Source organism: Vombatus ursinus, unplaced genomic scaffold (assembly GCF_900497805.2).
Source record: "Vombatus ursinus unplaced genomic scaffold, bare-nosed wombat genome assembly UNPS02014802.1, whole genome shotgun sequence".
NCBI classification, from domain to species: Eukaryota; Metazoa; Chordata; class Mammalia; order Diprotodontia; family Vombatidae; genus Vombatus; species Vombatus ursinus.
This window is the reverse complement of record NW_020954580.1, coordinates 12853024-12880398: the sequence shown is the minus strand read 5'-3', so window position 1 is coordinate 12880398 and position 27375 is coordinate 12853024. Positions and strand designations below refer to the sequence as shown.

The 27375-nt window shown below is 35.8% G+C and overlaps 1 pseudogene; it reads right to left on the bottom strand.

Moving 5' to 3' along the window:
- Positions 1-27375, bottom strand: part of LOC114051230 — a 134081-nt pseudogene that overhangs the window by 83410 nt on the left and 23296 nt on the right.

The window sequence follows — 27375 nt, the reverse complement described above, 5'->3', positions numbered from 1 at the left end:
TCAATTGCTCTGGTTCTGTCCCTTACATCAATCATACAAATCTTCCCAGGTTTCTCTGAAACTTTCCCCTTTATTTCTTATAGCATGATGGTATTGATGGATGGTCATTGCATTGATCATCTTTCTTGAAGCTTTCAAATTCAAATGCCTTTTTTCAGAGCTGTTGTTATAATGTAAGTCATTCTTCTGGTTCTGTTTATTTTACTCTGTTTCTAAATTCAAAAACATTTTCTATGTCTCTTTGAAATCATATATTTCCTCATTTTCTACAGCACAATAGAATCTTATGACATTCTATGCCACAATTTGCTTGCAAATTTGTCACAATTAAGGTTGTATTTAAAATCCACTATCCCCTTTTTCATTTGCTTAGCATTTAGGTAAATCTGCTATAGTTGCATACCAGAACTGAACTTCAACATACAAAAATGCTTTGCTTGTCTTCAAATCAAGGATATGTTACTTTAGAGTATTTCCCTCAAGAACAATTTGAAAGCAGGTAGTAAGGAGAAGAAAGGTAGTATTACAGAAGCCAGTAGGAAAAGCAATTTTTAGAAATTCTAAATAATATAAAAGATAATATGCTATATTAACATTCATGTACATGGCAAATATGCAGGATTGCTCTAAAAATCATGGCATCAGTATTATGTTTTAAAGGGCATTGAATAGTCAAAGTAATCAGCACAATTTTTGGGAAAAAGAGTCATGTAAAATACTTTGTAAACTTTTTTATCTAAATGTTGTAATTTAACATTTATATTTGAAAAATTGTCCAAATAAATTACACTTTAATATCTAAAATTGACTCTGGAATTTTAAGATTTAAATAGCAAATTATAAATTAACAAAACTAAAGAAATTAAACTGATTAAAATATTAAGTCAAAATTATTCCCTTAATTCTCAAAAAATAATCATTTCTCTGTATAGATGAGGCATTTTAGGCATGAACCATTGCATTTAGCGTCAGATATATTTTATGTGTTGATTAGTTTTGTTGATTTAATTTTTCACTCTGTATTAAAATAGTTGGCTCACTATGTAGGAAATAGAGATATATCAGAGATTATTTTTCTCTGAAAGAATGTATAGCCAGGTTTATAACAGCTACAGAATTACAGTTGTTTTTATTTTTCCCCAATAGTACAAATTCCCACCTAGACTTCAATTATGAAAACAAAAAATATTTTATGAAATTGTCTGTCAATTTCAGGACACCATTTCTCCTCCTAGAGAGTTTTCTCTTGTACTTAATTCTCATCACACTATCCCATAAAACTGTTCTTGATGCTAACACTAGGAGAAAATGCTTCAACATTCAAAAAGTACAGAAAATCGATTACTGTGTGTCCAAATTAACACTTATTTATAGATCATGTCATTGTCAAGTTGCCACATACACAGAGCATCCCCATTTCAATACATGGAAAGCTTTACCATAGAAAGCCTTCTGTGCTGTATACTGTCATCTGAGATTCTTATTAAACGTGTCATGGCATGCTATAAATTTAACATAAGCTGGTATTGCAAGTTTTCTTATTTAAATCATGGTACTACAATTTGGAAGCAATTCACCTTGTAACTCCAAGACAAATCTACACCTAAAAGGATATGGCAGCATTCCACATTGTGGTCTGATTGCATTAGACTGAGCATGGCTAAAGAAAGAAATATTTTGACAGAGGAGATTGTACTCGAACACATCAAAGTGTCAGTTCAGATATGTGACATCGGAAAAGCACCCTCCACAATTCCCCATAGCATGATACTTGCCACCTCTTATTGTCTCTTCCAGATGGAACACCAAATTTGCTACAGAGCTTGAAACTCTACATCAATCTGCTATGTCATTTTCATGTAACAGTAATGTAGCTGATTTATCAATGCCAATTAATCGATGGCACAGAACTTGCCCTTTCTTTGCTTCTATTGTAGCATAATTATTTTCCCCGAGTGAGCCAAAAAAACCAGTGACCAGATTGGCAAGCGAGGCCTCTGGCAGATTGCGGCCACTCAGGAGGCACTGGGCTCATGGAAAAGTAAAAGCATTTATTTAAAAAATGATTGAGAGCCATTTTTGAATGTCAAAGTTCAGGTAGGGGGCTCAGTTTTAATCATAAAAAGTAAGAAGATATTATTAAAATGCTTCCTAGTTTTCAACATATCATTCATATCTGTCACAATTAGTATAGAGACCAAGAAAAAGGTCCATGTTTTATATAAATTTATTGGCATAAGTATGTGGATCTGATTATTTTTATGGTCTTAGTGGTAATGGACATTAAATAAGTATTTAAAAACTTTTATAACAATAAAGAACTGTAAGATTAGAATAGGCAGCTACCTAATGCAGTGGATAAAGGTCTAGGCCTGGAGTTAGGAAGACTCTTCTTCCTGAGTTCAAATCGACCTCAGACACTTAATAGCTGTGTGATCCTGGGCAAGTCAACTTAATCCTCTTTGCCTCAGTTTCCTCAACTGTAAAATGAGCTGGAGAAGGAAATGGCAAACCACTCCACTACCTTTGCCAAGAGAACCCCAAAGGGATCATGAAGAGTTGTTCAGGGCTGAAAAATGACTGAACAACAACAACAACAATTAGAAAACAACATGGTTGATCATGTTGTAAGTGCAAGGGATAATCAATGGAGAGCCTATGTGCTCCATTAGTATCTTTGTAAATGTCACAAGACCTTGAGAAAGGATCCCAACATTTTAGATTTGGCTCAGCTAGGTGAATTTATGCAAAAACATGGATAAAAGTCACTTGAATGGGCTGCAATCTATAGCAATGAAGGTAATAGCCACATTACTAAAATAATAGGTGTCACAGATCAACTGAATTAATGGAAAACATACATGTCTATATATATATATATATATATATACATGCATAAATGCATGTAAGTATTTAATAAATGTTTGCTGATTGACTTACATATACACATATGTCTCATATTTGATCTAGACTTGTGATTTCACCCATGTGAATAACTCCCAGGGTGAGAATACTCCCTCTCTCAATGCAGATTGGTTAGTGTCTGTAATTCATAGGCTTAAGGGAGTTGCTTGGTGTATTATGAGATTAAGTGATTTAGCAAGGTTCATACAGCCAATTTATGTGAAAGAGAAGACTCGAGCCTAGGTTGTCCTGACACTGGAACTGTCTGTCTGTCTATTATATCACACTGCCTCTCATTAAATATATAATGTCGATGATAGTTTTAATTATAACATTTATTTAGTGCTATGAGGGTGTTTTACATACATTTTCTTATTTGAGTCTCATAACAATCTTGTGAACTAAATACTGTGAGTGCTATTATCTTTATTTTACAGATGAGGAAGCTCAGGGCCAGAGATGTTAGTAAACTGTTCATGGTCATAAAACTAATAAATACCAAAGGTGAGATTTGAAGCAATGTCTCTAAGTACAAAGCTACACCACACGGCCTCATATCAACCCAATCAAAATTACTGAAGCATCTTAAGAGAATGTATTGCATAATTTAGGAAAGTTCATTAGAGAAGAAGATTTGTGGTAAAAAAAAAATGATACAAAAGCATTTATTTTTCAAATAGACAATCTTGGAACTGGAATGACTAAATTATCTATTAATAATCCTATGGCCTAGGTAATAACATTTATAAACAAGGATCAAGAGTCTTTTTCACTGGCTGTTGTGAAGAAGAAAAAGGAAACTGATTTGACTATTAAGACATAAAATTTAAAAGACAAATTGATTAGATTCAGTCTAAGCTGGAGTTAATAGACTAGATTAGCCAACTCTTGAAGTCACTGCCAACACGCTTATTTTCAGTGTTATTTTAAAACAATACTTCAGTGTGACAGAGGGTTGTAGTTAGTTATCTGGAATCATGATAATGGTCACTTGGAATTTCCAGGATTACTGAAAATACCATAAATGAGTGAGTGGTCAAATGCATTCTGCCCTAAGGGCCCTGGGATTCAATGCAAAATCCCATATGATTTCAAGCACTGCTGCATCCTACCAGGGAAGATTTCTGCCTGGTTATGGAGCCAGAAACTCTGGATATAAATGACAAAATTACTTGGGACTCCTTCCCAACAACCCACAATTGAATGAGCATACATAAGATAAAGTCTGTAGGCCTTTGGATAGCTGTAATAAGGGTTCTAAGCATGGAATGCAGCAGTAATACAAACCACTAACATTTCTTAGTTTTTGCTACTTTTTTCTTCCTTATTTGTTAGTGAAGTGTCTAAGACTAAGAAATTTTGCTGTAGTTCCTTTATATGGAATTCTTATTAAAATTAGAAAGTCTTGCATTCAGGAGAGAAGGCAGTTTTGCAGGGCTTACTGGAATTGAATATGGCACTGAAGCTATCCAGCATTCTAGGGAATCAAAAACACGTATTTGATTGTCCACAGTTACCTGATTAGTAAGTGGCAGAGCTGGTAGGTGAATTTCTAGTTTCAAGTTTACATAATTGAGGCCTTGGAAAAGGAAAATATTTAGAGAATTTTAGTGGAAAATGGGAAATGATCAAACAGAAAAGAAAATAAATGACAAATACTGTGGGCGAGTGAAAAGACTGCTTGACTATTAATCAATAGGGCTGTGGTCTAGACCAAGTTCTATGTATCTTTGCCAAGAAAATCTCAAATAGGGTCACAAAGAGTTGGACACAACTGAAAGACTGCTACTAGCTATGGGATTTTGGACAAGTCATTTTACTTCATTCTCAGTGGAAGGTTTGTTTTTTTAATTTCTGAGAAAAGAGATTTGAATTAGATGATTTCTAAAGCCTCTTTCATGAATAACATTACATGATGCCAAGTGTTTCCTCACTAGTGTTTTTTTTTTTTTTTCTATTAGACCAGTATGGGCCAGAACAGGGCTATCCCTCATGTATACAGAGCACAGAATTGGATGTTTATATTGTTTACTGAACCTCAGCATATTCTGCCAAATAGAGAAACACTTTATTTCTGTTTGTGCCACAGGAATGAAAGCTCAAGGAATAATTAGGTTAAACTACCAAAGCATTATTTACTTCCTTAAAAAGTATCTGTCATATTACTTACGTCATTCACTTTGAGTAAATTAGGACAGTCTCAATTGACCACTAGAGGTTCCCAGGAATCCTCCGCACAGACACAAAATGTCTCTGTATATTTTTTATGAAACCTTGAACACGTTTTAGAGTGAAATTCACCCTTAGTGAATGTATTGGTAAATATTTAACTACTGGATCTCCAGGAAAATAAAATGTATGTACCACACAGTTTTAAGTTTAATTTGCATTATTAATATTTTCTCCATCACTTTCATAAGTCTAGAAAATCCACAAAACAATAAATCAGACCCTGATTCCTAGTGTTTGCCAATTTCTAAAATGTAAATGCCCATTCTCAAAATTCAGCGGCTGAGCTCATTCAAGCCCATTCTGGTATATACCTAATAAAAGCACTCAAAAGAAAATAATGGTGTGTAAGCAGCTGGATCATGCTAAAAAGGCCTTCATCACTTTCCTCTTAACACTACAGTATAATGCCTTCTGATATTTTCCTAGCATTGGGTTGCTACATTTCTTTTTCTGTGAACTTTGCCTCATGTTCCATGTCCCTCAAATATTAAAAATGTATTGGAGAACTGCAAGTGATTACCTATAAACACTTCTTCACTGCAGTTCATAATTCTCTTGTCATCTCTCAAATGAATGCTCTTGGTCTTGGTGTTCACTTTTACAACTGTTTCTTTCCTAGAGCTTGTTCCTGGTGTCCTACTGGACCCCATGTGGTTGGGACTAGTTTGGGTTGGGAAAGGGAATCTCTGGGAATATTTTCTAGCTCCTACCAAGCCCCACAGTGCATTTTCATGGCTGAGATGATTGTTGTGGTCACGTAACTTTTGGAACATAAACGCCCTGACTTAAAATGACTTTCAAAGGCCATTATTCTCACAAATTTCTCAGACAGTCCTTGGAGAATTCTCTTCTAAAATGGTTTAGATGCATTTATATAGAGTTGGGGAGTGGGAGCAGAGGAGAATGCTTTAAATGACCTCTCTGGCTTCCTTCCAGGCTTCCTATTACAAGAATAAGACAATTCACACATGTCTGTGAGGCTCAAGCAGAAAAAAGTCAAAGCAAAGGCTAATTTATGCTAATAAGATCATTCCAGCAAAGGAGAGAGAAGCAAATTACTTTGTTTTAAAAGCTTCAATTAATTGGATTAATTTTTCATTTAAAGCAGCTTGGATGTGACTACATGACTAGTAATTGGGCATGAGATAATATGGCCCAGTAGGCACAAAGTATAGTACCTCCTTGGGAAAGGTGCCAAGACAGCACTATACAATTTCCATCACAAATCAAATTTTCTGTCTTCTCTGACAAAGGTTTCTATGGAAGCCCAGTGTAATCCAAAGAACCACAGATTTTTGGTGCAAGAAGTGACCTTATGAAGTGATATAGAGGAAAGTGCCAACCTTGAGGCCTGAAAACATGGATTCGAATCTTGCCTACAATATGTAGTAATCTCTCTGAATCTCAGTTTCCTCCTCTGAAAATCTAGGATAACAAAACTTTCAGTATTTAATGCATAGGCCTATTATGAGGGTTGAATTAGGCAGTATGCCTAAAGACCTCTGCAAACTTTAAAGCATACATAAATGCCAATTAGTACAGGTAGAGTGCAGAGCAGCTAGGTGGCAGAGTGGAAAGAGCACTGGGCCTGGAGTCAGGAAGGCTCATCTTCCTGAGTTCAAATCTGGCCTCAGACACTTACTAGTTGTGTGACCCTGGGCAAGTCACTTAACCTTGTTTGCCTCGTTTTCTTCACCTGTAAAATGAGCTGCAGACAGAAATGGCAAACCACTCCAGTATCTTTGCCAAGAAAGCCCTAAAGGAGGTCACCAAGACTCCAGACATAACTAAAACAGCTGAACCACTGCACGGTTGGAGTTCATCTAGTTCAACCTCTTTTAAGATGCAGAAATTGCAATGAAAGTTACTTGACCAAAATCATACAGAAGCTTAATGGCATGGCCAGACTTAAACCCAGGTCTCCTTGACTTCCAGGCTGTTTTCTACTGCAATACATTGCTACCCTCATTCATACCCAATTCTGAAATTTTCTGTAATTTGATTAAGAATCACTAGTGGTCAAACTCAACAAGAAGAGACAGAAAAAATAATCTATTCAAAATAACTAAAGAATGCATACAACATGTGGAAGTCCCCTACCAAGACACATCTAGAAATTACAAGAAAATAACTCTAACATACTCTTTACAGAAATAAAAAAAAACAAAACTTGAGTTCTAGGTTCTAGTCTTGACTTGGTCAATGTGTTATTTTTGACAAGTCACTTTATGGAATTAAAGTTTCATAAGATCATAGACCTTGAGCTAGGAGGAAGCTCACAAGGCAATGAATCTATTCCTTTCCACTTTACAAATGAAGAAACTGAGGTCAAAGGAGGTTAAAAGATTTGCTCAAGGTCACACAGGTGGTGACAGATGGAATTTGAACTCATATCTTCTGACTTCAGAATCTTTTCATAGTACCATTCTGCTTATTTTATCCCTTTGGGCCCCAATTTCCTCCTCTATGTCGTGAGAGATCTGGAGATTGAGATTGTTACACATTCTATGATTCTCTTATACAACCAAAACTTTCAATCATTTGCTGAACTCTAAGTTTACAGTTTGATTTAAAATAAGAAAATAATAAGTCAAGTAGGTACAGTGGATAGAATGTTGGGTCTAGAGTAAGGAAGACTAGAGTTCAAATCTGAACTCAGACTCTTACTAACTATGCAATCCTAGGCAATTCACTTAACTTCTATTTGCCTCAGTTTCCTTAATTGCAAAATGAGGATGATAATAATAGCACATACTTCCCAAAGTGTTTGTGAGCATCAAATGAAATATCTGTATATCACTTAGTAGTGCCTGGCACATAGCAGGTGCTATATAAATGCAAGCTATTATTATTTCTAAATCAATAGCAAAAGAATATGAAATAGGATTGGTAATATAAATATTTGCAAGTGCTATACTGATACAGTAAGCAGTAACTTCAGGGGTAATATTGTTTGTTTATTTTCTGTCTTGCCAAAGCATTAATGATTTATAGTTAAACTATTAACTTTTTAAAAATGTATTGTAAGGTTTCTGCCATCCTGGGGTTGAAAGCACTATTGTTAAACCCTTGTGAATAGAATTGACAAGGAATTCCATACCTTTTTTTTAAAAGGAATTTATAATATTTGAATATATCAAAAATTAGTATATTTTCTTATCCCTTGAGGCAGTTCTCTAATTTGGTTTAATTTTTTTTCCAAAAAACATATAGAATAATAGAGAGCCATTAAGATAAACCAATATTGAATATATATATATACACATGCATATATGATATACATATGCATATACACACACATACACACACACTCAATATGCAATTTCAAGATGTGAGATTAGTTAATAAATGCTCTGAATCTTTTTGCTTCTCAACTTATGATTAATAACAAATTTATGTTTGGGAAAGGGTTCCAAATCTTCAAGTTGTAACTAGAATAAGATTGCCATTATAACAACATGACAATAGGTTCTGATGAATAATGCCTACTGAGCACTTTTCTTGCCTTAGGGAAATTTGCTTTATAAGTGCAATTTATTAGAATTGTATTAAGTTCATACAGGTTTGGTGCATGGTAGGACTGAGCCTTAAATACACACTATACAGTTGGATAGCAAGTTATTGTCCAGCATACTTTTATTTTCACTAGTATGCAAAAATTTCCCCAGCCTTTCCTACAACTAATACTTCTATTGTGAAAAGGCAACTGATAACAGTGAACATTTGTCTCTCAAAGCACTAATATACTAGCTTCACGAGACCTTTCAAATTTACTTAGAATTTTACTTGTTGATTGCCTGATTTCAGATAGGTCTGATCTGTTTTAATAGGTATTGGGTCTGTGCTAACTTACATGGTTACTTAAAAATTATTAGACTTTTTAAAAAAGGTATTGGACAAATGTCATGAGATTTTTATGGTGATTTTTAATGTCAGGAACTCGGAACATTGGATTTTGCATTATTTTAACACAACAGCTCATAGATATGTCAGTAAATAAATTAAAAAATAAAAGTACAAGTTGGAAGGCATAATAGAACACGATGTATAAATTTATGCATATATATTATGATGGAGTTTCCATATATATCTTTCTTCAAAGTTTGGCAACGACCAAGTCACTGCCAGGTATACAACATTATTTTGAATTTTGACATCTCCGTTTCTGAAAGTATATAAAAATTAAAAAACTAAAAAAAGAATAGAAGAACTAGAAAAAATCAAATGTTATCAATCCTTAAAATTCAGAAGAATGAAATATTATTTTCAAGAGTGTGAATAATTTTTAAAAGTTAGAAGATGACCAGCTACTCTCTATTTCTACTGGTGTAACAAGTTGATTCTTTCAAGAAGAAAAAATGTAAATTAATTTTAAAAAAAAGTTTGTGACAACAGACTTTTTAAGGAAAATTTAAATTTACCAAAAAAGTTCACTAAACTATAATTATTAATTTTTCAAAGGATTCCTCATTGCATAAAAGCCTTTCCTGCCAGGGTTTATTATGTTGATTTAACACAGTGAGAATATTTGACTTCCTAAAATTGGATTTTCACACAACTTTTCAAGAATTCATTTATTGGATAAAGTGAGGTACCCATACAAGGATAGCTACAATGAATGTTTTAGAGTTTCCATATCTCAAAAGTATTTAAGATGCACTACTCTATTAGTTCAACAATTCAGTTTTTAATGCAGTTATTTAGTGCCAATATTTTCAATCACAGAATTATGCTGGATAAGCTAAGACACCTAGCAGATTTTTCTCTTATGTGCAGAACACCGAATAGCTTCAGAATAAATTAATGAATGAAAACAAAAAAAAGATATATTGTGTGTTTACTCTGCACCAAGCACTATGCTAAATGCTGGGGATACAAATACAAGTGAGAAAGTCTCTGCCCTCAGAGAGTTTGCATTCTAATAAGGGGAGACAACATACAATGGCAGCTGAGGAACACAACTTTTGTCTAGGAAAATTAAAAAGATGGTGATGAACTGAGAACAAGAAGAAATTAGGATTTGTTACCCTGAAGGCAGTCTCTTACCTTGGTTTATGTAACACAACTTGGGCGGCCAATTAAAACACTCTTTTTAGAAGCAATGATAAATTTTATCATTATGCCCAGAGTAGGAAATGAAAGGGCAAGAAAAGGGGGGATAAGAGACACAAGTAGTGGTGTGGCAGGAAAAAAACAAAACAAAACAAGATGGACAAGTCAATGAATGGGATGGGAAGCATGTCTTGAGTTTGGTCCAATATGGTGTGTGAGGAAAGTTTGTCAATCACTCATCAATCAAAATATCAGCCCCAAGGCCAGAGTTCCAAAGCTGAGTAGATTAAGTCTCCCATGGACTGGAGCCTTGATTTTTGTAATTTAATCTGAAAGATGTTCCTCCAAGTAGGGAGAAGTCAAAAAGTCCTAGGATCATTTATTGAATCATTGGATCTCAGATTTAAAGTTTAAAAGGACTTTAGTGGTCATCTAGTCTGAACACTTCATTTTAGAAATGAAAATATTAAGGCTGAGAGAAGTTAAGAGACTTCATAATCCAGCACTCATTTACTGTACTATGCAGCCGAGCTAGAATCCAAATTCAGATCTGACATGATAGCTATCATTCTACTTCTTCTCCAACAGTGTATAGGTTTTGTCGATTAAAGCCAGCCAGAGTATTTAGCTAGCCAATACTTACTAATATACATACTGGCAACCTTGTCAAATATTATATCCCTCTGGGTACATTGCATTTTTTACCTTGAGGCTAAAGCAAAATGTAATGAGGAGAAATATGTTTCACGACTTTAAATATGCATTCTCTCCCTCAAATTTGTTACAAAATGTCTCCCTTATAATCACCCCAACAGCCCAGCCACCACCACCAATTCCTTACTGCAATAAGCCTAATTCCTCACACAGTTAGCAATCAAAAATATCTTACAATTTTTTCTAATAGTTCTACTGTGAAAGATAATTTATTAGACCATTTTCTCTCTGATTAGCATACAAATGTTGATATAGAATGATCCCCTGCTAGGAAATGCTAAATGAGTGAAATTTACCTATACCAGAAACATCATATTTTTATAGCCTATGTAAGGACTGAGACAATATTCTCCAAAACAGGATTTCTGAAGGTAGTTATAAAATCAGCAACAATAACAACAACAACAACAATAACAACAAAACATAAAAGAAACTGAAAACATAGAAAGAAACTGAAAATAACTTAGATTTTCTTGGTTGAGCAAATTCTTATCATCTAGGGGCAAGGAGGAGATCATATGGGAAAGACTGGTCATAGAGAAAAAATAAATGCACAAGAGGGATAAGAGGCTAGGAAGAAAATAGAGTTATTGTTGTTATTGTTTATTTGCTTTTATAACTGCCTGTCACTTTACAGGAGGTCTGAAAAGCAATAAATTAAATGGTAAGGCCTGTAAAACAGGAAAGTAGATTAGTACACAATGGAAACAGGTACTCAATGTACATTTCAATAAATGGAAAGTGATGGAGGCCCTGAGAGCTACTGCCACCACCTGGACAGGGACAGCTGGGAAACTACACTGAACAATATAATTTTATCTACAGAACCAGCATTTCCACTATTTTATTTTCTAAAAGTGGGAATTTTTCTCCCTATGTTTGTGAAATTTCAGCACATCTTTTTTTCTGCCTTTGAAACTAAGCAAACAAACACATCATTAAATTGGCAAGTGTGAATGTGACCCTTGTTTATTGTCTTCTATTTATTTGCATGCTAGCTCAAGTTCAGTGGCAAGAGACACATACACATGCATATGTGTGGAGATAGTTTTCTGTGTTTCCCTGCTCAGCTGGTCAATCCCACTTGAAATTTTTAATTATAAGTTTCTAGAGGAGGAAAACTCTATCTGCCTATTTGGTAGTAATGATTTACATTTGACTTAGTAATTGTTAGTTGATATCTGTGATTACTTAATTAATTGGGTGTAGTAGGATCCTTGATGTTAAAGGCTGCCATTCATATATTTCTTTAGAAAACTCAGCTCAGTGACGGCCACTAAGAATAAAAATTTGGCTATGTAGAATGAGCTTCTCTGGATAGCTGAATTTTCTGCATGTCAGATAATTTACTTAAGAAAACTAAGCATCATTTCAATCATTTAGGATAGAAATATTTCCAACATATGCCCTCTTCCCTGCCCTCTTAAACAGAACCTAAGGAATCCCATAATCCTACAGTCTCAGAATCTCAGAGTAGGAAGGGGCCTATGAGGACATATAGTCCATCATCCCCATCCTGACCAACAATCCTCTCTGGAATATTCTCAACAAAGGGCTATCCAATCTTTGATTAAAAATTAAAATCATAGTTTTAAAGTTGGAAGGGATATCAAGGTCATCTAAAAGAACATTCTCATATTAGAGATGAGGATACTGTGGCCCAAAGAGGAGACACAGGATATTTAAAGTCTCACAGAGAGTATGTAGTAGAAACAGGGTTGGAAGCCAGTTCTTTTGACTTCAAAGTCATGCTCTAGTGAGAGAGAAATGGCTGCCCTCCATGCCAGTCTATTCCATTTGGGGATTAGTTCCAGTTAAAATTTTCTTTTCATTAAGCTAAAATCTGTCTATAGAATATCCATCCACTGCTTCAAGATCTGTTGTCAGTGGCCAAGCAGAACCATTAGAATCACTCTTCCACATAAAAGCCCCACAAATAACAAAGGCTGCACTCATTTCCCCGTTAAACCTTCTCTTCTCTAGGCTAAATATAGCTTCGTATCTTCAAAGAGCATGATCTCAAGGTCGACCACAATTCCTACCCCAGACAATCTACAATATGTCATTACCTTCTTAAAAAGTTGAGAGCCAAAGACAACATTCCTAATGTGAAATGATCAAAGTTCAATGCAGTGAGACTGTCTCCCACCTTAATCTCCTTAATTCTCTTACTACACCCTAAGACTTCATGTGATCATTTGCTTGTTTGTCTCTTGCCATAGGCAGCTAGATACGATAGACTTAGAATCAGGAAATCCTCTCTCTGATGCTTACCAGCTGTGTAAACCTGGCCAATTACCTTCTCAGCTATGGTTCCAGTAAAATATGGATAGTAATGGCACCTAGATCACAGGGCTGCCATGAGAATCAAATGAAGTAATAATAAAATAAGTGTTTTACAAGTCTATAAAATTAGCTATTATCATTTGTGTTGTTATTGTTATTATTGTTGTTGTCGTATTGAACTTGAAATCCAGTAAAACCCCAACATCTTTAAGGTAAACTTCTATCTAATTGCATGTCTCCTGTCTTTTCCTTGTGAAATTATTTTTAACATAAAAATAAGATTTTGGTCTCTATGACATTTTCTCTTTTTTTGTTTGGTCCATCATTATGGCTCGTGAAAATTTTTTTTTTTTGGAAATCCAGACTCTGCCATCCAACACGTTAGCTAGCCCTCCCATTATTGTATAATCAGTAAATATAAAGAAATCCTGTTTTTCCTCCTCCCCACCCAAGATCACTTCCTGGCTGTGGCAGGAGGTTTTGGTCAGGTGATCCCTTATATATGAGCCCTACTCCAAACTCTTTTTGTTTGGGGTGTAACAAAGTGAGTCCCATAAGATGAACAGTGTCTAGCCTGCCATTATCTATATTATTCTTTTCTTGATAGATGACATATTACAATCTTAGGTGTTCAAAGGTTGTACTGAATTTAGACTAGGAAGCTGAATTCAAATCTATGGAAATATAAATAGCCAGATTCCAATATCCCAGTTCAACATTCTTCTTTCTATCTTCTAACGGAAACATTACAAACTTTTAATGTGGAGGTTGCTGGCTTATGAAGGTGTCTATTCATGCTCTATACCTACTGGATATCCTTTTTGAGGTGATGCTATGAAAAGATGTATCTTAGAAATCTGATATACCCTAAGGTGGCAAGTTTATCACATAAGAAATAGCATCCTGAAAAAGGGATACAACACATGATAGTGCAGACGACTTCCAAATTCACAATGCACCTCACTTTACAGTGAGTTTGTGAATGGATTCAAAAATTTCATAAGTTTTGAATTCTGTTGGATTTCTTCTGAGCAAGAATTTCTAGTACCTGGATTGTCTGCATGTTTTTTCTGACAGAAATAACATGTGGGTATTTAAGGTATTCAGGGTTAACATTCAGACAAAACTGTTGGCTATAATACTTCCTTATGTAACGATTAAGGTTTCTAGATCTAAATATGCATCTTCTATCCTACCATCTACCTCCCCCAGAAAAAGTACATATCAACTAAAATTGGCGTTTTTTTCTTAAATGATATTAATATTAATATTTCCTTCAGCATCACTGCCAGAAAGCAAGGAAGATGTTCGGCACCATGGTTAGACCTCCTCAGAAAGATTTTTGTGAGGATGGGAAGAAACTGTTTGCAGGTTTACTTTTTTTTTAATTTGAGAAAAAATTCCAGGTTTGGGGTTGCTATCAGGACACGATACAACTTCTCATACTCCCTAGGCCTCATAACTTCAATGCTAAATTAAGGTAGTGGAAGATGGTTGTCCAATGAGCCCCTTCTTCTTTATCACAATCAAAGAGGACAGCAGATGTGAAGAAGGTTTGGACCGGTTAATCTCATAACTTCAAAGAAACATCAAATATTCAACAATGCTGAAGTGAATGAAAATTGAATGAACATGCCCAATTCCTACCCGTAGAGTTCTTTTGGGTCCTGTATAGTTACTGCCAGCTCCATCCTGATTTCATCTGCTCCCATTTGGAGACTGATAACTAATGAATTTATGCCTGTATATTCAATTTCCTTGAATATCTCTCTCCTCCAAATTTGGATCACCAATACTTTTTTAATAGCTTCTTGAAATGCATCCTCCTAGGATAGGGCATAAATGCACCTACCATCCAAATGCTGTCTGAATAGTGTGTCACAACATTTGCAATCAAAATTTCATCCTAAGCCCTCTGGGCAGGAGAAGATGTGTCTTATTTTCTCTGTGGAGCACCGCCTGCATCCTGGAGGCCAACTGTACAACAATCCACAAATGCAGACGTCTCCGCTGGCTCTGCCACACAGATCACAGCATAAAAGCAACAACCAAAAATGGAGCAGTGTGAGAGGGGAATATGGCTCTATGTTCTTTAAAAGAGCAATTCTGTAAATGGCAATAAATGCTTTGCTCTTGCTCTCACCGGCCCGGACTGTTTCTCCCACACCTGCTCCCTGTTGCCAGGCTGCGCTGGCTCAATCCACTCTGCTGAGGAATCACAACTATTTGAACTAACCCCCTCAGGGCAGCAATATCCAAGGCAGGCAGCCAAGAGTGGCTCAAAGAGCCTCACACCCAGGGTTGCTTCTGTGAATGTGCAATTTTATTTATTTTTTGTGTTTTTGTTAAGGACGTGACATAGGAAAAAGACAAAGTACCATTTATTGATTAAAGGAATCAGTAGATTACTGTTTGATTGCTGGAAACTTCAGACCTCCTGGACCAGTGCCCTTGCTCACAAACTAGGAGGATTCCCCAGAATTCCATAAGGCCTGCCCTCATGATCACAAAAGCAACCTGTCTGGACATCCAGGGTGATGAGGTGGGCTGTTTATCACCCTGCAATTAAGCAGGCATTCTAAGAAAAGGCTCCCATTGAAAGTTTCTGAATTTAAAAAAAAAAAAACTTTTAGGAGTGAAGAATCAACACCACGACAATGCAATCTCTTAAAAAGTCAAGGTCCCCAGGGTGGAATAAGGCCTCATTTGATATGGTCTAAAGAACAATATCTGTATTATGACCTGCCATCTCTTCCTGAGGAAGGAGCTCATTCCCAAAGCTTGGGCTGACATGGAGCCCCTACCCTTCAACTTGGTGGCAACATGAGACAGAAATTCAGAAGGCAGAAAACGGTACTCTTTGACCTTTCCACAAAGATAAGAGAGAAGAATATTATTCTTTTGAAACCACCTCAGAACTAAATATTAGTGCAGCTCATGTAATTAGAGGTATGGGAGTGATCTTGAAATGTCCATTCCTCTGCCCTTTGCCAATAGCATACTTTAGCCCCTTGGATATTATTGGGGTGGTACTTAGAATCCACACTTAGAATCTCCTTCAGTACCTAGTACAGCGATCTGTACAGTGTTCAATATTGACATGTTTCTTGAAAGAATGAACAAATAAATGAATAAATTGATAGATGAATAAATAAATAAAAGGATAAAGGGCCAAGGGGGTGGGGGAAATGATATAATCTCTCTAGCTGTTCTTTAATCGAGTAGTCTGCACTCTCAGACCAATATCTAGCACTGGCCTATCTCTAATGTAGCACCCAAAGCCCTTTTCTTCTTGTTGGTCAAGTATAAAAAAGAGCTCACAATCTTTTTTTCCCCTTATGCAAAGACCTCTCCTATACTTACATCATTATTTTATTTTCCTTTAAGCCTTCTTCACTCTTGTGAAAAATCTACTTCCTTTGCTTTTTCTTCAAACAGCTTATTTTCTAACCTGCTGATCTTTGAAGAGGTAATAAACTCTGAATCCTCCATTTTGCCATATTCTATCACATTGTTATGAGAAAAAAACCCACTCACAATGCTATCTGTTGATTAACTTCCCCCTCCTCCCAAATCAGCATGTATCAGGCCCCATTTGATAGATCACCACACATCACAGTAGGCTCTAAGTTTTTTTTATTAAATTGCATACTCTTATTAAAATAGTTTGACATACACACCAATATACATATGTTTACTTATTTAGAAATTATAGACATATACTTCTATGCTAATATAGCATAGACATTACAATACAGCAAAAAAAAATTGTAAAAGGATGTGATAAAGTGAATTAGCCAAATAAGCAATCTTATTTAATAATAGTTAAAATAGTTTTGCCCATGTCAGGAAACTTTTGAAGTGTTCAAGGTGCCCATTTCTACAGATGTTATAGTAGGAGGAGGGGTGAGAAGGAAGGATATGTGTCCAGGAAGTGGAGCTAGAGAGAATGACTATTTGCCCTTCTTTCAGGGAAGCAATACATTACTGACTGTTCAGCTCAACCACTTCCAGACTGTAAGAAAAGCAGCAGAGGGAGGTGGCAGCTGTCACATGTTTAATAGCTGTGTTGTCTTCCTTAGTTCTAATGTTTTCTTTATATACACACCAATGGATTGTCTTGCACACCTCTTTTGGTAGTGCTGGACTTGGAGTTAGGAAGGCTTGGGTTCAAATACTGCCTCTGCACATACTATGTGGCCCTTGGAAAGTCACAGCCTCTCTGTGCATCAGTTTCCTTATTTGCTAAAACAAGGATAACAACACTTCACAAGGTTGTTATGAGAATGAAATGAGGTAAGTACTTTGTCAATCTTAAAATACTCTATGTTTAAGTTATTATTTAGTAGTAGTAGTAGCAGTAGCAGCAATAGTAGAGATAGCAGCAGCAGAAGTAGCAGCAGCAGCAGTAATAGTAGAGGTAGTAGCAGTAGTAGTAGTAGTAGTGGTGGTGGTGGTGGTAGTAGTAGCAGTAGTAGTCATAGTAATCATAGTAGTGCAGTATGTAGTACCTAAATGCCCTAACAGACTTAAATTCATTAGGGGCTATTAGGTATCCTGTGCCTAGCACAACACCTTACATATGTTGTAGTTAGATACGTAATAAATGCTTGAAAAATTGACCTTAATTTAATATTTTTTTTAAATTTAATCTTTTCAGAAAGCATTTTACTTCACATAATCGAAGCAATCTTTATACAGTATTAACAGAACAACAGAATCGCCATCCTATGGACCCTCAACTGATGTTTTTAATTATTCTAGGAAAAAGCCTATAATCATTCAGATCAATTCAGACCTTGTATAAATGGATAAAAGGTAAACAAAGGGAAAAGTGGGTCCCTGCTTCTGGCGGATGAAATTCTGCATTAATTACTTGTCGATTGCTATTATCCTGTGTTATATATGAAGATTGAGATGACCTGAACTGAGTTAACTAGAAATGGTACTACAGTAATTAAAAGTGACTGTCAATTCTCCATTTTTTTTATTCATGGTGGGCGAAGGTCATTCGACACATTGACATTCTGACATCTCCAAACTGGACTGAATGTAATAATAACATACAACTATCAAGTCTCCTGAACCTGTATTGATAGAACTGTTTCCTCTTATAAAACTCTCCTTCAATCTCCATGTCTGGGCTCATCTAAATCCCGGAATCAATCATTTCTGAAAAACACTGTTCACCTAAAGAAATAGAAACTAATTTACCAAAATTCTACCACCAATAGCAAAGAACAGCATGGCACAGAATGATTACCCACAGTGGCCAGAGTGGTACAGTCAGAATTGTAACCAAATAACCCAAACGACAGTGCCACAATTCAAACCTAGCATTTTACTCAGAATCACAGAATTTTAGAATTAGAAGGAATCTTTGTAGACAGCTTGTAGCTAAAAGGAACGTACTTAAAACGTACCCTAAAAGTGGTCATCCACAATCTGCTTAAAGACCTGCAATGACAGATTCTACTACCTCCTAAGGTAGTCCATGCTGTTTCTGTGGGAATGCTCACTGGAAAAATCATTCTTAAATTTGCATTTTCACAATTTCCACCCAGTGGGTCTTATTCTAGCCCAGGGGTAAGGAACCTGTGGTCTCGAGGCTACATGTGGCCTTCTAGGTCGTTGGGTGCAGCCTTTTGACTGAGTTCAAGTTTTATAGAAAAAAAAATCCTTTTATTAAGGGGATTTGTTCTGGGAAGTTTGGATTCAGCCAAAGGGCCCTTTGACTGCACTTGAGGACGTAGAGGGCCATATGTAGCCTCAAGACCGCAAATTCTTCACCCCTGTTCTAGCCTCTGGAGCCAAATAGAATGAGTCTAAACTCTTCCACAGGATAACCTTTCAATTATTGTCCCCTCCCCTCCCTCATGACCAGCACCACCTAGTCTTCTCTTGTCCAGGTAAAATATTTTATTCCAACTTCCTTCTGTCTGTTTTCCAGCTCATCACTGCCCTTCTTGTACTTTCCAAAACTGAACTAAATCCTACAAATGTGCTTTGACTGGGGCCCAGCACAGAAGGTCTAGTGTGCCCATCTGCCTGGAAGCAATGTCCCTCCATTAATGCAGCCCAGAATTGTAGTGTATTTTTTGGTTGCCAGATAACACAGCTGACTCATATTGAATTTGTAGTACACTAAAAGCCTTAGCTCCTTTTCAGAAAAACTAAAGCCATGCCTTCCCCATCCTATAACTGTCAAGTTGATTTTTACATCCTTGTATATAACCTTTATCATGTTTAAATTTCATCTTATTAGATTTAGCCTAACACTCTGGCGTAATGGTCTCCAAACATTTTGATTTATACAACCATTATGTAACCAACATTTTTTTTAGAATGTGTACTCAATATATGTATATTTACTTACTTATAAACTATATATAATATACATGCATTAATGCAATTTGTAACATTTATCAAAGAATAGAAATTAAAGAGGCATTATATTAAAATGAAAAAAATACTGGATCCTAGAGACAGCAGGGGCTACTGAAGTTTACTGTGTGGGAAAGTGATAGAGTTGAACCTGCCATTTGGGAAAATCATTTTGGCACTTTGCCATTTGGAAAAATCCACTTTGTGGAATTGGAGATTGGAAAGACTTGAGGAAAGGAGACCAATTGGAGATTATGGCAATAGTCCAAGAGATTGGGACCCAAATTGAAAGGTGATAGAGAATGGCTTTACGAACTGAAAAATGGATGGATGGTTGTGGCAGTAGAAAAGAAAATGTTTGTCACTTAATTAGATATAGGCCATGAGGAAAAGTAAGAAGTTCCAGCTATCACTAAAGTGATAAGGGTGGATAATGATAACCTAAACAGAAATAGGGAAGTTTGGAAAAAGGGTGTGTTTAGTGGGAAAGGTAACATAATTACAACCCATCCATACTTGCTCATTCTGTGCTACTCTCACTTTAAAACAAACAAAAAGTGTTTAGGATACCTATTTCTTGATCACTTTCTCAGTAAAGAACAGGGACACTGATGAAAAATACTCAACAGCACAAGACCAAGCATAATGTCAAGACCTCCAGGCTTCCTCTTTGCAGACTTTACACCAAACTGACATTGAATAATTAAGGACTATTCTTTGACGATAACCATTCAACTGATCCCAATTCCATAGAATCGTCTTAACATCTAATTAAATGCACATCTCCCCATCTTTCCACAAGAATAGTATCAGATACTTAATCAAATGTTTTGCTAAAAATTCATTAGACTACATCTATAAGATTCCCTTTATCTCCTACTTCAGTAATTGACTCTATATTAATTAATTTTATACACAATATATACCAAGTTCCACTTTGCAAAATGTATACAGTAGCTACAGTGGTAAATCATATTTTATAGTTAAAAAGTAAATGAAGCCCACACCTGAAAAATGGGTCCCATTAAATGTATGAATCCATGAAAACTGACTACTTATGTTTAAGAATGAAAGAAATGTGAAGGAACAGATTTAAACTGGAAAGTCAAAGAAATGGTTATCTGTAATTTACTTGAGTACATAAAGGGAAAATTTCCCAACTTTTCTGTAATTCAGTTTATTAGTCAACTTTTAAACAATAAATATTTTTTTCATATTCAATAAAAATTGAAGACTTCCAAAACAAAGTCTAAGATGAGAGTCAAGTTAAATGAATTATTACTTTTGAACTCTGAGGTACTACTTCATACCTGTCAGATTGGTTAACAAAACAGAAAATGCAAATGAAAAATGCTGTAGATGTGGAAAAATGAGCACACTGATGCACAGTTGGTGGAATTATGAACTGGTCTAACCATACGAGAAAAAAATTTAGAAACATGCCAAAAAGGTTATGAAACTGTGTGTTTTATTTGACCCTTCAATATAACTACTAGGTCCCAGAGAGATCATTAAAAAGGGGGAAAGAACTATATAAACAAAAATATTTACAGCAGCTCTTTTTGTTGCCAAGAATTTAAAATTGAGGCGATGACCATGAATTAGGGAATGGCTGGATAATTTGTGGTATATGATTGTGGTGGAATATTATTGTGCCACATGAAATGACAAAGACAATGGTTTCAGAAAAATCTGGGAAGACTTATATGAACGGAAAGAAAGTGAAGTGAGCAGAATGAGGAGAACATTATACATAGTAACAACAATTTGTAATGATGATCAATTGTGAGACTTAGCCACTAATCAATACAATGAAGCATGATGAAAATACCATAATCTAGTTCCAGAGAGAGATATAATGAAATACGATTGCAGATTGAAGCATACTTGTTTTTTTTCTTCATTTTCGTAATGTTTCTTGCTTTTTATTTTTTATTTTTTGCAACATGGCTAATATGGAAATAAGTTTTTCATGACTTCACATGTATAATGAATGTCATGTGCTTGCTTTCTCAGTGAGTGGGGGAGAGACTTCAAGGAGGGAGAAAATTTAGAACTCAAAAAAATATTTAATGAATTAAAAAAATAAACACAAAAAAAATAAGATCTGACTTACATGGGTAATGACATAAATATATCTGATATATTTTCAGGCTCTTATACAGTGAATGCCACTTTTTGTCATAGGAGTACCTTCATACAAAAAGTAAAAATACATCTTTTGAAAGTTGATATAATGTGCATATTCTGTATGTGATCTTATACATACTTTCGGTCAAGTAATGTTTTTGATGTATTTTAATGCCCTTCTTTACTTATAAGACTTCTCTGTTTTAGTTCACAAAATTCTAAATCAAGTGCACATAATCACATAACCAAACTAAAAGAAAACTCACTTTTTAAGGGAGAAAAAAATCACAGCTAAGCTTCTGAGCTGTAAATACTGACACTCTTCCCTTAGATATTTTTATATTTTTGGAAAGTTTAATAACCTTCCAATCCTGATGTGTCCTTTGTATAAAAGTAAAGCAAAGCCTTTATGACAAGCTTTTTAAAAGAGAAAAGAAAGGAAAATAAAAAGTAGTCCCTCAGCACCAGACATAATTAAATTATTGGCTAAAATATGTCATGGTAAAATCTTGGGGAAAATGTTGTTGATATAGGGTATGGCTTATTTTATTGACCATAACTTTTGACAATTTCTTTGCTCTTTCCTCTTAGAATTATAACAGTTTAGAGCTGGAAGGGCCCCTTCAATCCTACCCCCTCATTTGCCAAGAGAAGAAAGTAATATATACAGGTTAAATGATTTACCTAGATCAGTGGTGCTCGAACTTCTTGGCCTCAGGGCCCCTTTACATTTTTAAAAATTACTGAAAATGGCCCTAAAGAGCTTGTGTATTTGTGGGTTATACCTATTAATATTTATCATCTTAGAAATTAAAACATCAAAGTATCATTATGAAAATAGTTTTGACCTGGTGGACCCCCTGAAAGGGTCTTGGGGAAGCCCCCAGGGGCCCCAGACAATACTTTGAGAAATGGTGGCCCAGAGTTATACAGGGCATCTCAAAAATCTTAGTGTAGTTTTAAGTCTTTAAATCTATCAAAGCTTAAAACTGCATTAAAACTTTAGAGACATTTTTGTACAACTAGCCAAGTACCTTCTTACTCATTGACTAGAGTCTGGATGGGATACATCTACATTTAAATCATGTTGTATTTAATTATCTGAAGGAATAATCTGTTTCTGGAAATTACTTCCTATACAAGTAAATGAGAAACAATGATTGCAAACTATTTTACAGTCATCTTATAATTTTCACTTTTTTTTTTCTTTTTTGGCAATTGGGGTTAAGTGACTTGCCCAGGGTCACACAGCTAGCAAGTGTCAAGTGTTTGGTCTGAGGCTGGATTTGAACTCAGGTCCTCCTGACTTTAGGGCCAGTGCTCTATCTACTGCTCCACCTAGCTGCCCCATCTTATAATTTTTAACCACTACATATAGTAATGGGCAGCTAGGTGGTGTAGTAGATAAAGCCCTGGGAGTGGAATCAGGAAGATGAGACTTGCTGAGTTCAAATCTGGCTTCAGATACTTATTAGTATCTGTGTGACAGCTGTGTGACCCTGGGCAAGTCACTTAACCCTGTTAGCTTCAGTTTCCTCATCTTTAAAACAAGTTGGAGAAGAAAATGACAAACTACTCCAGTATATTTGCAAAGAAAACCCCAAATGCGGTCACCAAGCATCAGACATGACTGAAAAATGACTAATCGACCATGAGCATATAGTTTTTGGTAGAAGTATTCAAAACTACTTTATAAATCATTAGACTCTATCAGTGACAGTCATCTTGTCAGTGTTATCGTTAATAAAATGGTGATCTGGGCAAGAGCTCATAAAAAATTGCTGTTGAAGTCAAGAAACAAAATGATATGGGGGCAACTACATGGTGCAGTGGATAGAGCACTAGCCCTAGAGTCAGGAGGACCCGAGTTCAAATCTGGCCTCAGACACTTGATAGTTATTAGCTGGGTGACCCTGGGCAAGTCACTTAACCCCAATTGCCTCACCAAAACACAACAAAAAAAGAATCGAAATGATACCAAATTAACCATCAAGCTCAGCTTCCCAAAACAATAGGAGTAGCCTATTCCTACCGTCTCATTTCTAACAACATGACTACAGTGATGTAAATTTAATAAAAAGCTAAAAAAGAAGTTAGACTGAGTGAAAACAAACAAATAGTTCCAGAGAGCAAACAATGAAACAAATCTCTTTCCTCTCAGAGGAGAGGTGGAGGACTGACAATAAGTATAAAAACTTTGCATGCTGCATTCTTGTTTTTGCTTGCCTGTATTTTCTTTCTTACGGAGTAGTTTTCAGTTTGGTTTGGTTTGGGGACAGCAGCAGAGAAGCAAAATTTAAATCTAGAAATGAAAATTTTGTAAAATCAAAAGGCATGAATAAAAGTAAGCAATGCTTCCCACAGCTTGCCATGTTTCCTTTCAGTAAAGAGTGTTAAAATTTGCATGCTGAAACGGGTCAAGAAAAATCCCATAACTGGAATTTCCTCTCTTCACCTCATGAACTGTACTCCCAAGAACTACTCAGCCACAACTACCTGGAAATTAAAAAAAAACTGGAGTTCGGAAATGCCAGCTATGCCCCATAAAATTCTGTGACCCCAAAACTGAGAAATCACGACTTGTTTAAACAGTGACTTAAGGTCATAGCATTGAAAATTTATTAGTCAGCCATCAAAATATATTTACAGAAAAGAAGGGCAGCAAATGCAAATATTTTCCTAGAATGCAACCTATATTATAGGAATAATGTTAATAATATTTTAAAGTATCATTTAATCATTTGATTGTTTCATACTCTCATTATCTAAACAGTCCTGTAAATACCAAACTATGGCTTAAAATAGACATACATTTATCTTACTACCCATTATTATACACTCGAACATTATTTTAGATATTTATCATAAATATTTAGTTTTCAAATAATCCAACTCATAAAAAACTTGTTTCATATAGATATAAAGGAATCAATTCAATCTAGTTCAATAAACAATTATTAAATGGCTACTACGTGCAAGGCCCAAGATGTCATGTTTTGGTGACACAAAGACATAAAAGGAGTCCCTCCGGCCTTCATGGATTTTACATTCTACTTAGGGAATACAATATATATAGATAAAGAAAATAAATTATATACTAAGAAATCCAAAGGAATTTTCAAGAGTAAGAAAGGACTGAAACTTGGCAGAAGTGGGGAAAAGGAAAGGTCCTAAAAAGTAATACTTAGGCTGTGCCTTGAAGAAACCCAAGGATTCTGAGAGTGGTGAAGACAATGAATTAAAGAAATGGGGACAAGGACTTCTGGGTCATGTGAGCAATAAGATGGAGAACTTGATTTTCTCTGATCCCCACAACTTCTCAAAGTTCTCCAGAACAGAAATATGCACCAAGGATGAAACAACTTTAGCAATCTCCATGGTCTAGGACAACCAGAATCAAAAAGAAGGTTTAAAAAAAAATGCTGATGCTTACTGACCTTGACTTCACTAAGCACCCCCTCCCCCACCTCCCGCACTACCACCAGCTTGCATCAAAATCCACCCCTGCACCCTGATTCCTCCTCTTTCTTTCTAGTGCTGTGAAGCCCCCGGTGCCAGGCTTTAAAAGTTTTGCTCAGGTCTCAGCAACCAGTTTGTTCATAAATTTTCAAGATCCAAAGCCTGCTGGGGCCTGAAACCTCGAAGTACCAGTGCTGCAAATCTCTGAACTGCTAGTACTAGGGTAAATAGTCCTGCAATGCTCTGAACTTCTGGTGCCAGGATAAAGAAATGAGGAACAGAGGAAGAGAGAAAACTCACCAGGATGTGCACGGGGGAGACTAAGCAGCACTCCACCACGCCTGAGGGAAAGAGCACAGTGTCCAGCTGGGGCCAGTTCTAATCGCCCAAAGGACAGCTGCGGCAGAGACCAAAGATGGTGAACCGTGAATTGCCCAGTGTGGAAGGAGCTGAGAGGCTCTGAGATCTAGCCCCAAGGGAAACCACTATTAGAGGAGAAGTCAGAGGGAGTGATAAGGGAAATTAAAAAAGAAATGCTTGTGCAAAATCATAGAAATTGGCAATGAAATATACGTAAGTGCATGAAGAAGATCATAAGATCACAGATTTAGAACTGGAGGTGACCTTAGGAACCATTTAGGAATAAAGTGAAATCATACTTGAAGGCAGAGACAGATTGTGATTTTAAAATGAGGTTTTTGCAATTTATCCTCTGGGCAATAGGGAGCCACTGTATATTTTTGATTAGAGGAGAGAGATTTGTGATTAACAGACCAACTTCATTGGGACATAGAGTGAGTAAAAATAAGTAAAATTAAAAATAATAATAATAGTAATTGGAACCATAGATGAAATTAATTTCTTCTATAGATATACATTTCATAGATTTCCTATACTGCAAGAGATAAACAGGAAAGATTATATAGGAAAGGAGGTAACCTGGCAAATGCAGACTGTGATAACCCTCCCCATCCCCCTCAAAAAAACCCCAGTGATTACAGAAGAAAACAAACAAATTAATAAAAGGGAAAATATTTAATGGATAATAGGTCTGAATAGAGTAGGGTAAGCTTTTAAGGTTTTATACATTAGGTTAATACTCTGGAAGTATCAGAGTCAGGAAAATTCATCTTCTGAATTCAAATCTGACCATACTTGTTGTAGGACCCTGGGCAAGTTACCCTATTTGCCTCAGTTTTCTTGTCCATAACATGAGCTGGACAAGGAAATGGCAAACAAAGCCAGTATTTTTGCCAAGAAAACCCTAACTGGTGTCACAAGGAGTCAGACATGACTGAAAATCACTGAGCAACCACAACTGGAAGAATCTGTTAATAGAGGCAAAGAGTCAGATACAAAAGGTGCTATGGAAGGGGAATGTTTTAGGAGAAACTATTTAAGTAGTTACTGTAGTTCTAGACACTGAGATGAAGAAAGAAGTATGTTATAGTGGAATCAACTAGACTAGTTGCCAAAAGATATAGGTTTTAATTCTATTTCTACCACTAACTAGCTGTTTGACCTTGTGTGGGTAAGTAACCACCTCTCTATACCTCAGTTTTCATACCTGTAAGATGACAAGATTAGTCTTCAGGGTCCCTTTCCAGGATGATTTTAAGACACTTGGAGAATTTACAATACCTACTGACACGATATCTACTGGGATCCAATAAAGAGATTAATGAAAGGCATCGTGTCCAGAGGAAAAGACACACTTTCAATATTTTGAACTAGAGGAAAACATTTCAGAGACCATAAATGATGTCGAATTATATACAGAGGTAAATTATGTACCACTGATATACAGATCATAACCAAAACTATAGCAGTAATATGATGACACTCATAGAGGGCACAATTCTTGAAACGGCCTAAAAGGACACTGCTGTTAGGTAAGAAAACCGAAAAAAAATTCCAAAGGAGACACGGAAAGACTAACCCAAAGACAAAGAAGTTGGTAAGGAAAGGAAATTTCTCTTCAAACGGTGATTTAGGAAGGGGCATGGAAAAAGGATGTTCAATTGCTTTTCATACTGAGGAATGACTAAAGTAAACAAAAAAGCTAACAGAAATCATGCCTTTTAATTTAACAATGAAGACATGAAGATCTTAGAGTGTTTTTGCCTGAGGAAGGAGGATAGGAAACAAAACAGATTAAGTTAAGACATGAAGGTCATAGCAAGAGTATTTTTATTGGAGGAAAGAAGATTGAAA